General features: G+C 35.4%; 1 protein-coding gene across 1 annotated transcript in view; it reads right to left on the bottom strand.

Moving 5' to 3' along the window:
- The window catches only part of trim3a (tripartite motif containing 3a), a 30,771-nt gene extending 19,450 nt beyond the window's left edge, over nucleotides 1-11,321 (bottom strand). The window contains exon 1 of the mRNA XM_058799585.1: nucleotides 11,158-11,321. The gene's annotated coding sequence lies outside the window, so the exon portion shown is untranslated. The remainder of the gene's footprint in view (nucleotides 1-11,157) is intronic.
- Between the last annotated feature and the right edge of the window lie 1,043 nt (nucleotides 11,322-12,364).

Raw genomic sequence — 12,364 nt, 5'->3', positions numbered from 1 at the left:
GCATCCAAGTGCAGCTCCTATCTCTTTGAATGGGGAAACATCAAATTCTCCAAAACTGTTCACTAAGCTTACGATTAAATTTCATATTTGAAATCACCAAAGAAATCTGACAACAACCTTATCATAAATGTTGTCTCTTTTGCTCAAATAGCGTTATAAAAAGCTTATTTTTCAGGCTAGATCAGCCAGTGCGCATGCGCAGTCCTGAGCGCACGTCTCAGAGTGCTGACTGTTTCTATAGCAACCGGGACTTCTAACGGCAGCTGCAGTGACGCGCTGACTTTACCGATTAGTGATTGGCTCTTTTTTGATTCAGAAGGCGGGGCTTCCTGCGATTGAGCGGCCATATTGAGCGTTGCATTTTTTCCTATTCAAAACTATACAAGTGACATGTCTTGGGTATTCCATAGTCTTTGCTATAGTCCATTGCCATGTCACAAATTGTGACGTCAACATGATGTAGATTTTAAACCTGGAAGATGAAAATAGCGCAAAAAAGCTTAAAATTAACCAGTTTTCTCCAACAGTTAAAATGATCGGATGCTAACATTGTCTTCTATGTGCAACACAAACACCTCTGCTAAAATCTCAGAAAAAGTAGTCTGGGTTTCATGACCCATTAGATATGCGCTGTGAAAGTTATAAAGATGTGTTTTTTAGGGCTGTCAGTTTAACGCGTTAACATAATTAATTAGTTATGAAAAAATAAGGCGATTAAAATATTTTAATGCAGTTAATGCACTGGCCCCACCCCCAGACCTGTACATCATCTTACATTTCATACAGTGGACTGTTGACAAATATGATGCAGGGCAACAACTCCATAAATGCAGTTAAGCTCTAAAATTCAAGATATTGGTGCAAAAAATTAGTTATAAAAAAAGTGTTATATTAAAAAAAAAAAAAGTGTTTTTGTTCAATTTTGCAGAGACCATTACCTTTAAAGCCATTACAGAATTGTGCATCTCCGAGCAACACGTACAGCGGTGTTTAGTTTCTGAATGAATCCGCGTTTTGAACGAATCGTGTGAATCAAAGGCCCAAAAGTGAGCCGTTTACTGAATTCCTGAATGAATCAGCCATTTGAATCGACTCATAAAGACATTTACCGCCATCTGCTGGTAGTTTTAGTTTCTTATTTAGAGTAGCATTTCATCAAAAAAAAAATATATTTTTAAATTTTTTTTAAATAAAATAAAGCTACGAGCTACGAGAATACTTTTTGTGTGCAAAGAAAACAAAAGTAATGACTTTTATTCAACAATTTCTTCTCTTCCGTGTCAGAATTCAATACACATTCATGACAGTACCATGACGCATGCAAAGATTAACGCTAAGTTTTTAAAAAATATATTTTACTTACAAATTCTACCCAATGAAATCTTTGAGCTTGACATTTTATTAATTTACATGAATTTTCCAAGCCTAGATTACTAAATTACACTAAACTAGGCTTCTTCATATATGCAGGTTTTCAAAGAAAAAAAAAAAAAAACTGTTGTTAAAGGGGTTAATTAAAATAAGAAATATCTTGATTTTGGTTGTAGCTTATTTCAATGCTTGTTTTAGCTTGTATGTTTTGTTTTTAATATTTTAAGGCATCTGGGAAGTTCACTGAAGCCCCCTATTGGGCCCCAGACCCCTGCTTGAGAAACACTGCTCTAGTGCATGTTTACATAGAAAAACAATGGAAAAGCAGTGTAGTGGAAAAACACATTCTGTGTAAACAGCCTCTAATGCCACCATGATCAGTAGAAAATGCATACATCACAATGCAAACATCACACATCACATGCAAACATTACTTTTCAATAAAAGGTTTTGTAATAATGGAACTAATTTAGCATAAAATGAAGTAATGATAATGAAGACAGAATGAGTGACAGAAGGATGAATGACAATCAGTGAGACTCTATTAAACATGTTAAAACCAATTAGTTCCAAAACTGCAGAATCTCTGCAGAGAAATGGAAGGGATCAACAGATAAACCAATACATTTTCTGGATGATGCTGACATTAAAATAGGTTGTTGGGCAATATGCAAATATATATATATATATATATAGCAAATTGGCCCCACTGTTTAGTTATTACACATTGGTGTTAATTCCAGTGTATACACACACAAAACACTCAAAAGATTATCCATGGTCGTGAAAAACACACCAGACAGGGTTGTGGATTTTCTCAAGCCGAGTTCATTGTTTGGTTTCCGGCGTGCTCTAGCCAAGCCCAGTAACCAAGAAACACCAGTGCAGCCCCCTCGCTCTCCCGCCCCACCCCCTTCACCAGCAGCCCTTCCCGCTTTCTTTGACTGCTTCTCACTGCCTCTCCCTCTCTCGTCATGCTCTCTAGATTCTTATGCTTACACTAAAGCTCAGTAGAAATTTCAAAAGACTAGGCCTGAGTCTGTCTGTCATTAGAGTCCATGTTCTGTGGACCATGCCTTAAAAATAGGACTGTAAACGTTACTTTTTGTTTAGAGTTTTTGTTCAGATGTCATATTTAGACTCAAGTTTAAAATGAATGTTTGGATATTTTAGCTAGTGACCTTGTTTTGTGTTTCAAAGGCCATGTTGTCACACTATATGGCGTAAGTTGTCACAAAGCAATATTAAGTACATGTAATATTAATAAACTGTCTCCATTTTAATGTTGCTTAGCATGTGAAATATAAACTTGTGGCCATAAGCCATATTATGTGATACTCTCACCCAATCTTTCTCACATTGTGTTAATGAGCTTAATGACCCCCCGCAGCCAAAACCGCTATGAACAGTCTGGATCAGATACACTCCACCTCTGAAAACACACCCTGTGTATATTCACACCCTGTGTATATTCACAAATCTGGTCTTGAAGAAAAATATTTACCCTTGGTGAAGATATATTAATGAGGACATTTTTCTGTATTTAGTGCAATCGTTTTATTATTAATCACCGATTTTGCCAATAATAGTGAATATTGTGAAATAATATAACAATTCAAAATATCTGTTTTCTAATTGAATGTGAATCATAAGTGTCAATTTTTCAAAACTGAGATTTATACATCATCTGAAAGCTGAATAAATAAGCTTCCCATTGGTGGATGGTTTGTTAGGATAGGGCGTTATTTGGCCGAGATACAACTATTTGAAAATCTGGAATCTGAGGGTGCAAAAAAATCAACACTGAGAAAATCACCTTTAAAGTGTTCCAAATGAAGCCCTTAGCAATGCATATTACTAATCAAAAATTAAGTTTTAATATATTTACGGTATGAAATTTACAAAATATCTTCATGGAACATGATCTTTACTTAATATCCTAATGATTTTTGGCATAAAAGAAAATTGGATAATTTTGACCCATACAATGTATTTTTGGCTATTACTACATATATACCCCCAGCAACTTAAGACTTGTTTTGTGGTCCAGGGTCACATATTTTAAAATGTAATTTATTCTGTGATGGTAAAGCTGAATTTTCAACAGCCATTACTCCAGTCTTCAGTGTCACATGATCCTTCAGAAATCATTCTAATATGCTGGTTTTCTGTTCAAGAAACATTTTTTCTCAATGTTGAAAACAGCTCTGCTGTGCATATATACCACCAAGTGAACCTCTACCTCAAACTACCCAAGTATGTCTTCAGATGTCCCAGATAGCTGCAGATTCAGAATAATGAGGACCAACATAGCAAAAACTGGAATACTGCAAGCACTTCTCTAGAGTACTTTCTACAGCAGTTAGTACTGACTTCACTGTGCAAGCATTATAGTGTGCATTGTGTGGAAGCATAAATATTAAACAACAGCTACACTTCTTCATCTGAATGTTGCTAAAGAAATAATAATAAAAAATTGCTATTAATAATAAATAAAAAATACAGGTCATATATAATGCAACATTTCAACAAGCTACTGTAATATTCATAACACAATAAAGGTGTAGCCTATTTGCTGAAACAGAATATTAATATAGGGTAAACGTACCTATTAAGCTCACGTACCCATTAAGCACACTTCCATTTTTGAGATCAGATTATAAAAAGAAAAAACAATTTATTACCCTACTTGATGTCTTAACCAATTGATATGTTTGTTACTATATACCTCCTATAATTTCAAGTCAATCAGATCATTGCACACTGAGATACGAGGCTCCATGTGTTCACACTGTCTGGCGGCCATTTTGAAAGCTGTCTAAAAACTTTCACCAAAAGAGGAGCCCCTTAAATGTAAGTTTTTTAAATGTTTAAGCCTTTATTTTGGGTAAGTTTCACTACTTATTGTAAAATTAAGAGATTAATGTTCAGACTTGTGCATATTATAACCTGGAACTTGAATGTGGGAAATAATTACATTAGATCCAAAAGATAGTTTTAGCAACATAGCGCAGATGCTACAGAACACAGTTAGCTGACTAGCTGTATAAGATTGTGTGCTACGCTAACATATTACTTCACAGGCATTACTGGCTTGTACTTTTACATCCATAATATTATAAATTTACAGTTTATTGCTGGTCTGTGGTTTTACAGTGCTGTAAATTGGTGCACTACTATGAAAATCACACAGCTTCAGTGTGACATCAAGAAAAAGTATAATTTCATAGATATTGTTAATAATAGTTGTTCATATTAAAATATGTATAAACTTAATACATGACCTAGACTATTTATTTAGCAAAAATCCTGTCATTTTAATAAATATTACATGAAATTTATTAAAAATTGTTGCTGCTCAGTGTGCTCTCTTTAAGCTCTTCCACATTGAACGTCTATGTAAATACTTCATAAACAGACTTTAAATATAAACTGATGGTTGTCACTTTAAGTTAAGTTAATCGATTTTCTATGGATTCTGTCGACTCAAATCTGCAGACTGGCTCTGATCTTTGCCAACTAGCATAAATTGTGTAGTGTATTCCAGCCATAAGAGACTATAGATAAGTTGACATCCATTTAAAAAGAGGCTTCATAAAGAGGCTAGTTTGTTTTATATGATTTTTGAACGTGTTACTCAGCTGAACGTGGACTAGTCTAGATTTTGCATTGTGCTGAAATGACACTTCAATATATTATTGATCAAATTGAATGCCTTGTTGCTTGATTTTAGTGTTCTGTTTTTTTTCCAAAAAAAAAATATTTTTACAATTATTCTTTAAAAATTTTCCTTAAAATAAACAAGAATTTTTAATAAAACATTATGTGAGCTTAATGGGAACAGGGGTGTGCTTAAAGGGTACAAAAATGTATATCCATTAGGCACAGCCAGACTTTTTGAATTTAATGATGTGTATCTTAATTGAAATGTTTGTCATTTAAAATAAAATAAAATAAAATATTTTTGTGTGAGAGATTAATATTTTATTTTAACATAACTTCTTGTACTGAAACCAATATCTTGTGCACTAAAAATGTCTCAATGTAGATTTTGGTGAGCTTAATAGGTACGTTTACCCTACAGTAATACAGTCTTTGGGGATGTATTATGCATAAGGTTTTAAAGGTCTTTAACATATTTCTTTCTTAATGCCCCATTCTAAGACCTTTTCTCGGCAGGGATGGCATTTAATCGGATTGTAACAGAGGCTTACATTCAGAAAAAAAAAAATCAGTCTGGGTCTAATCTGCCTGGGACAGAGACCGCCTGCCCCCCCTGCCACCTACAGCTCACCAAAATAATAAGCTGCCTGTTTAGGACAATAGAGCTGAGCAGAGAGTCCAAGTCTGCATTATTTCCATAAATTCCACTTTCTTGCAATTAATCAACATTAGCGAGACAGCTCAGCAAGACAGCATGCGACTCCTTCCATTACCTGTGTCTAATTGCAGGATATTGCATACAGCAAGCAATAAGCAATTTAACCACAGGCCTGAAGAAAACAATTACAAAAGATCCTCGACACAAGAAGTGAGGTCTTAGTACAGATATCTGCATACTCAGACTTTTAAGGAATCTATGAAATCTACAGACCACAGTTGCACAGACAAAAACTAGGCTGATCTTACATGCTGAGAGTTGCGTAAGCGGTATTTACAGTGTTGTATCTGGGGAGATGCCATGAGTCACAGAGCACTAACAGAAGAGATGCATCCGTGCTTCTTTATCCTTATATGTCAGGTTTAAACTGCAGATGTGGGCCGGAGAGGCTGGAATGAAAGAGTTATTTCCTGACGCTGCATCCACATCCGGTCTGTCTATCCATGAATAATGAACAAATACAAAAGACTGCTTTAAAAATGGCTCGCAGACACTGACTGAGGATATTGCATGATATATTTCACAGTTGGACTATGCACTATGAGCAATGATCTTAGTGTTATTGTTCCGTCTATGAATCCGTAAGTTCAAAGTTCAAGGCGCTGTGTTTAACATTTGAGTGTATAATTGCACTGCTTAAAGGGATAGTTCAGTTTCTGTATAGAGTACAAATGGAGGATATTTAAAGTATCTTTAAACAATTTTCTTTCATAACAGTTCATGGCGTCCACATCTGTCAAGATCCAAAAAGGACAAAACACTGCATAAAAGTGGTCTGTATGACTCATGTGCTACATTTGCAAGTCTTCTGAAGTCATATGATATTTTAAGAACTGCTTCTTGTTGATCCAGTTCACAAACTGGACTGAAAGATTCATTTATAAATCAATCAGATCATTAAGTCAGTGATTTGAATTCAAGAACAGGGTTGTGTTTCCCAAAAGCATCATAATCCTAAGTAGATCGTTGAAACCACTGGCACCAATAGTGTTTGCAATCTATTTAAGGCCTGTTCACACCAAGGACAATAACTATAAAGATAACGATAAAGATATAGTTCTGAAAATTGTTCTTAATATTAAAGAATAGCAGATAAAAATAACGATAAAGGGCACAGAGAAACTATATCATTGGAATCACTTTCAGAACGATTTTTTCCAGCTGATGAACGATAAAAAACATTGACACCCAATCAGAATCAATCCTGCTATAACGAGCACGACGAACGTGCGCATAGAATAAACAGACAATATCATCCACTGGTGTAGATACTAAAAGAGTTATCATTCTTGGTGTTAATGGGCCTTTAGGCATACAATGCTTTTGGGAAACGCAACCCAGTCTGATTCATCAAAGAATTTAGTTCCATTTGTGAACGGAATCAACTGTTCAATGAATATAACAAACTAAAATAAAAGATTTGTTCACAAGTCCAGTTAAAACTGACTTTTTTGTCATTTTTGAAGCTTGAAAGACAGTCAGTATGATGTTATGATCTGTCAAGAATATGTGAAGATTCTTTTTCCATGACAAGAGTGTAAATATGACTAAAATTAAACTATTGTCTTGCATAAAAAATACTTTTCTAGCAGTAAAGAGTAGAGCATTTACGTTTCACATTAATCAAGAAAAACTACTGGGGAAACTGGTGTGAAAGTAGATGAACACAAATACAAGAGCATTGTTTGAAGTGTGAGCGTTAATGCAATCAGTGTCATATAAATGCTGAGTGGCTTATTCTGACAATGATGTCACTCTTTCGGATCTACCATCAGATGAACTAACAGTCACTGGCTATTGTTGGAAGAGAAGAGGTTGACAACATCAACCCTGATCTTCATCCACACCCAACCACGACTGAATATCATCACAAACGAGACAGTTCATGAATTTCTTATCACATCAGATCCTGCATAACCAAACAGCGCTGTTATTATGAGGCATGAAGACATGGCTGTCCTGCTGCGGCGGCCCAGATGCCAAGTCCATTGGGAGATGCTTGGCTCCCGTTCAGCCTAATGAAAGCCTTGTCTGCTGCGCCGCACAGCTTCCTGCATCCTTAAAACCAGATGGATGAATCTGTCCAATAATTCCTATCAGTTACTCCATATCATTTACCCAACAATTATTCAACACCATATTGACTCATTAGTACACTGTAACAAGCAGAAGGATAAAATGAATCCATTTGTCTTTTGGTAAATGATATAAGATGCAGGGGAAAATTGCTGCAGTACAAGTTATGCCACATTTTCCAAAGCAGTCATTAGTCACACTATATAAACTTGTGTCCACCAGCAGTGTGGTGTGGTCATCTGGACATCTGCACTAACCTACAGTAGCATAACGAAACAGTTCTGGGCATGAAAGCAGATGGAGGAAAACATGTCCTGTTTGTTTGTTTGTTTTATTTAAATATGAATTTATTTATAAATATAATAATTTTTATACAATTCATAAAATAAACTGTATTAAATAAATGGTATGAATTTCTAATGGTGTAAATTTATTTATTTATTGCATCAAATAAGATATTGCTGGTGCATTAAATAGGATATCATTTTAATTAATAAATTATTACTGATATTTACACTTCAACTTAATTGGGAATTTATAATAACTTATAATTGATTAAATATGACAATTGTAATTGTGTTATTTTTATGTTGATTTACACTTTTCAAATAGCTTGGTTATTTCTTCTTTTAAAAAACAACAACAGTCTTTGTGGGTAAAATAACACTGTATTATTTCCCTAAATTATGTGTATTTACATACATGCTCAAGAGAGAAACTAGCAACCTTAACCTTTACAGTAGTTAAAAATGTAAATTAAGCAACCATTTAAATTGCAAACTAAATGAGCATAAATATAAAAGGCATGCTTTTATTTATATTATACATATTATAATATATTGCATGTTCTATTGTGTGTGTGTGGTTGGTTGGTTTTTATGTTTGTAGTCCAATGATTATTAATTTCTTATGCTGTCAAAAACAGAAATTAAACATTAATGAAAAATCATTACGTTGTAACAATACCAGTCAATCTGAAAACTACTTTATAATGGCTCCAAAAAAGTCTTATTTTTTATGTCTTATCGCTTCGACTGCACAGGTTAAGAAGGAGAGAGATCCAACACATCCAATAAAATCAATCCCACACTATCTAGTCAGCATGATTGGATTTACTGTGATGCATGAGTGCACTTGTGTGTAACAAGTTAAATTCTGCACAAGGTCAAAATATTCCAGACCACTGGGCGCCGCCCAGCCCCCTGTCAACTCGATGGCAGGACTGCAGAGTAAACTGTCACTCACACGAAGATGTGACTCCCGCGCATCGATTCACCTGGAACGGGCTGCTGTCTGTCTGTCTTCTTTGCTTAACATCAAGCTGTCAGCATCTGTCCAGCGTGAACCTTCACCAATCCCTGTACAGACACTAAACATAACATGACAAGCAGAATATTGACTTCTCCACAGCTATTCTTCTTGTTGGATAAAATGCACCATCAACAGCGTCTGGTTTCATTTTGTTGCAATCATCACGTTCAACACCAATAACATGTTATCTTCATCACATATGGGGTCTAAGTCTACTTACAGCGTAGCATCTCACTATCCAACCTGCCAGGCTCGGAATTCAGCAGCATTTAGAAAGCAAACAACAAAAGGTCACTGAATATGCATTAACATCCTACTCAGAGCTAAAGCAGATTCTCACACCACTGCAGCAAAATATTTCTACATGTCAGTGATAATGCAGTTAGATAATGCATAATCTGTAACTGGGGGAAAATGTGGAACTGCTGACGTAAACACTACACTTTCATCCTTCTTCTCAAACAGATGAAGACACCGTGAAAGGAACAGCTGAGCATTTACTGTGCCAAAGTGGGCAACAGCTGCTATATTGAGCAGACAGGGCTCGTGAAACTTTCGCAAGACTACTGTCTCTACTGTATTTTAGCAGACTCCCACTTTACATAGGCGTTTCTGATAGCAAAAGAGGATACAGAACAAGATTTATGGAAAAGGGGTTATGAAGTCTCTTCATGTTAACACAAAAGTACCATCTCCTTGGAAAATGAATAGCATTACTGTATCAAATCCATCCAATGCCACGCTTGTCTGATGATCGTGTAGGCAGTCTTTCAGTATGTGGACAACAAATCAACAATACATATTCAATTGCTGCATGTATCAACACAGCATGGCAACCTGTCCAGCATAATTATCCTGCCTTTGTCACCAACAAATCTGTCATTTTTAAAACAACCCCAATTAGTCTTGCGCTGCTTTTACACCAGATGAAATATTTAACACGTCTTTTACTCGCTTTGACAAACTGCAAGAATAGTAAAACAACTAATGCATAAACTCTATAAGGGTCTGAATTTTTTCCACTTCTCTAGTGAAATTCATGTCATGCATGAGCAATGGTGCATGATGGAGGAAATTGCCTGAAAAAAAACTGTAAAAGCCATGAGACAGACTTTTGAGGGAATAAATTCTGCAGAGAAGAAGAGCCATTTATATGTACAGTAAGACTGCACCTGATTTCTCAGTATAGCATCTGTAGTAAACTAAATGCACTAAATCCTACAGTAATAATAATACTGTACTAAATACTCGAAAGAGGTTGATCATTTTGACTTCCATATATCTGTATAGTTAGATAGATAGATAGATATATAGATAGTGTCAACAATATATATTTTTTAAACAATCAAAATGCATTAAGTGTTTTTGTTGCAGTAAAATGACTATTTGTTTACATTGTGTCAAAAATAGACCATAATTAAAAATACAAGAATCAGATTAAATCAGTATCCAAAAAAAATTAATAAAAAAAAGTAGATCTCTGCTAAAGACATGCAGTGTCATTTAAAATATGCATCATACAAGTCACCTGAATATGCACCTAATTCAGATGATTTATCAGCAGGCCTTGCATGAACTTTACAAAATATGTACTTCTAGAGACAAAAGAAGTCTATACAGGAGTGGTTACAGCCTAAGGACACTAGCAGCTAGAAGAAGTGCAAATATTATGTGATGGTATGACATTCACAGTGAAACAATGGAACATGAAGACAGTCACAGATAGTATCAAACTCGTTGACCTAAAGCACAGCCCCATGACATAAAGGCGACTCTACATCCTGCAGATATTTTAAGACTTCCTCACATCCTCGGAGATGGTGGACACTGAAACGCTGTAAAAACCGTGGGTAACGTTTACAAAGAACAGAGGCTGATTTCAGCCGTCAAGCCACAGAGATGCTCGTCTCCTGCACAAATGTCAATGAATTATTCAACATATGTATCAGCGCATTCACCGCAATGACAAAATGAGTCTAATTTGAGAAGAGGCGACGGTAAGAAACTAGTGTACTCACGTGAAATTTGGGCCGGATTTAGAGAAGAGTCAGCATTAATAACGGGAGAAAGCGTTTTTCATTGTCAATATCCGATAAATAATCCGGTTTTTACGGCGTTTTTTTCATGAAAAACTGCAGTCCTTTTCTCCGAATGGGAGAGTCGGTAAGGAGGGGACAGTGAAGTGAGATTGTGGGCGTGTGCGAATGCAAAAGATGTTCGTACATTGGTCAGCACTGGAATAGGAGGAGCTACGGTAACCAATACGTGTTCGTATTTTGGAATATGTAATTATTTAAAATGTATATCTGAAAAGGGGTGATTCAAGAGGGTTGTGGGGCTTTTGGTCGATTCCAGCGATTTGAATCTTTTGAATCTTAAAAAAAAAAAAAAAAGATTCGTCAAGTGATTTGTTCATGACACTTTCGGAAGGATACAAAGGTAAATGCCTGTATGTGTAAACAAGTGTTTTGTGCGTTAACAAGTTACCAATCACCCAAACGGTTCGTAAAAAAAAAGAAAGAAAGAAATTACAAGATAACTGCAATCATATTACAACACTAATTAATCCCAAAGGGGAGGCGACATCGTAGGACACACCCTGGAAAGACGTCTTAAGATAGGAAAACATCTGCTCCTTTTTTTTCTTAAACCCAATTCTGCCAAAAAAAAAAAAAAAAACATGTATGACCATAGATGATATGAGTGAAAGTAAGGCTGTATGGGTGGGGTTATGAGGCTGCATAGTCTAGGGGTTGGGCTTTGTTTACAGTTGGGTGGGGGAGGTAAGACTGAAGTCTTGGGCTTTCATTATGAAGGTGGTGGTTACTATGGAGACTGCATCCAGCCTAAGGCAGCCAGATGGCAGAGGCAGACTGTCTCCCGAGCCACGTCAGCAGACATTAAGACATAGACTTAACATTATTACACATTTGTCCATCATGTGCATCATGGAGTGCTCTGCCAAAAAAAAGAAAGACAAAGACAACTGATGTTTTTTTTTTTTATATATTAATTTTTTTTTTTTATCACACTTCCAACCAATAGATAAAATATTGGTTAAAGTTTTGTTTTATAATAATAATAAGTTTGAAAATGAAATTTTCCATTATACTTGCAACCAATGTATTATATACAGTACTTGTAATGATCATTTTGCTTTATAAAAAATAATAATTTAACTAATTAAATTATTTCATCTTTATCACATTTATATTTTCTTTTATG

This window comes from Onychostoma macrolepis, chromosome 15 (genome assembly GCF_012432095.1).
Source record: "Onychostoma macrolepis isolate SWU-2019 chromosome 15, ASM1243209v1, whole genome shotgun sequence".
Lineage (NCBI taxonomy): Eukaryota > Metazoa > Chordata > Actinopteri > Cypriniformes > Cyprinidae > Onychostoma > Onychostoma macrolepis.
This window is presented reverse-complemented; position numbering and strand designations above follow the sequence as displayed.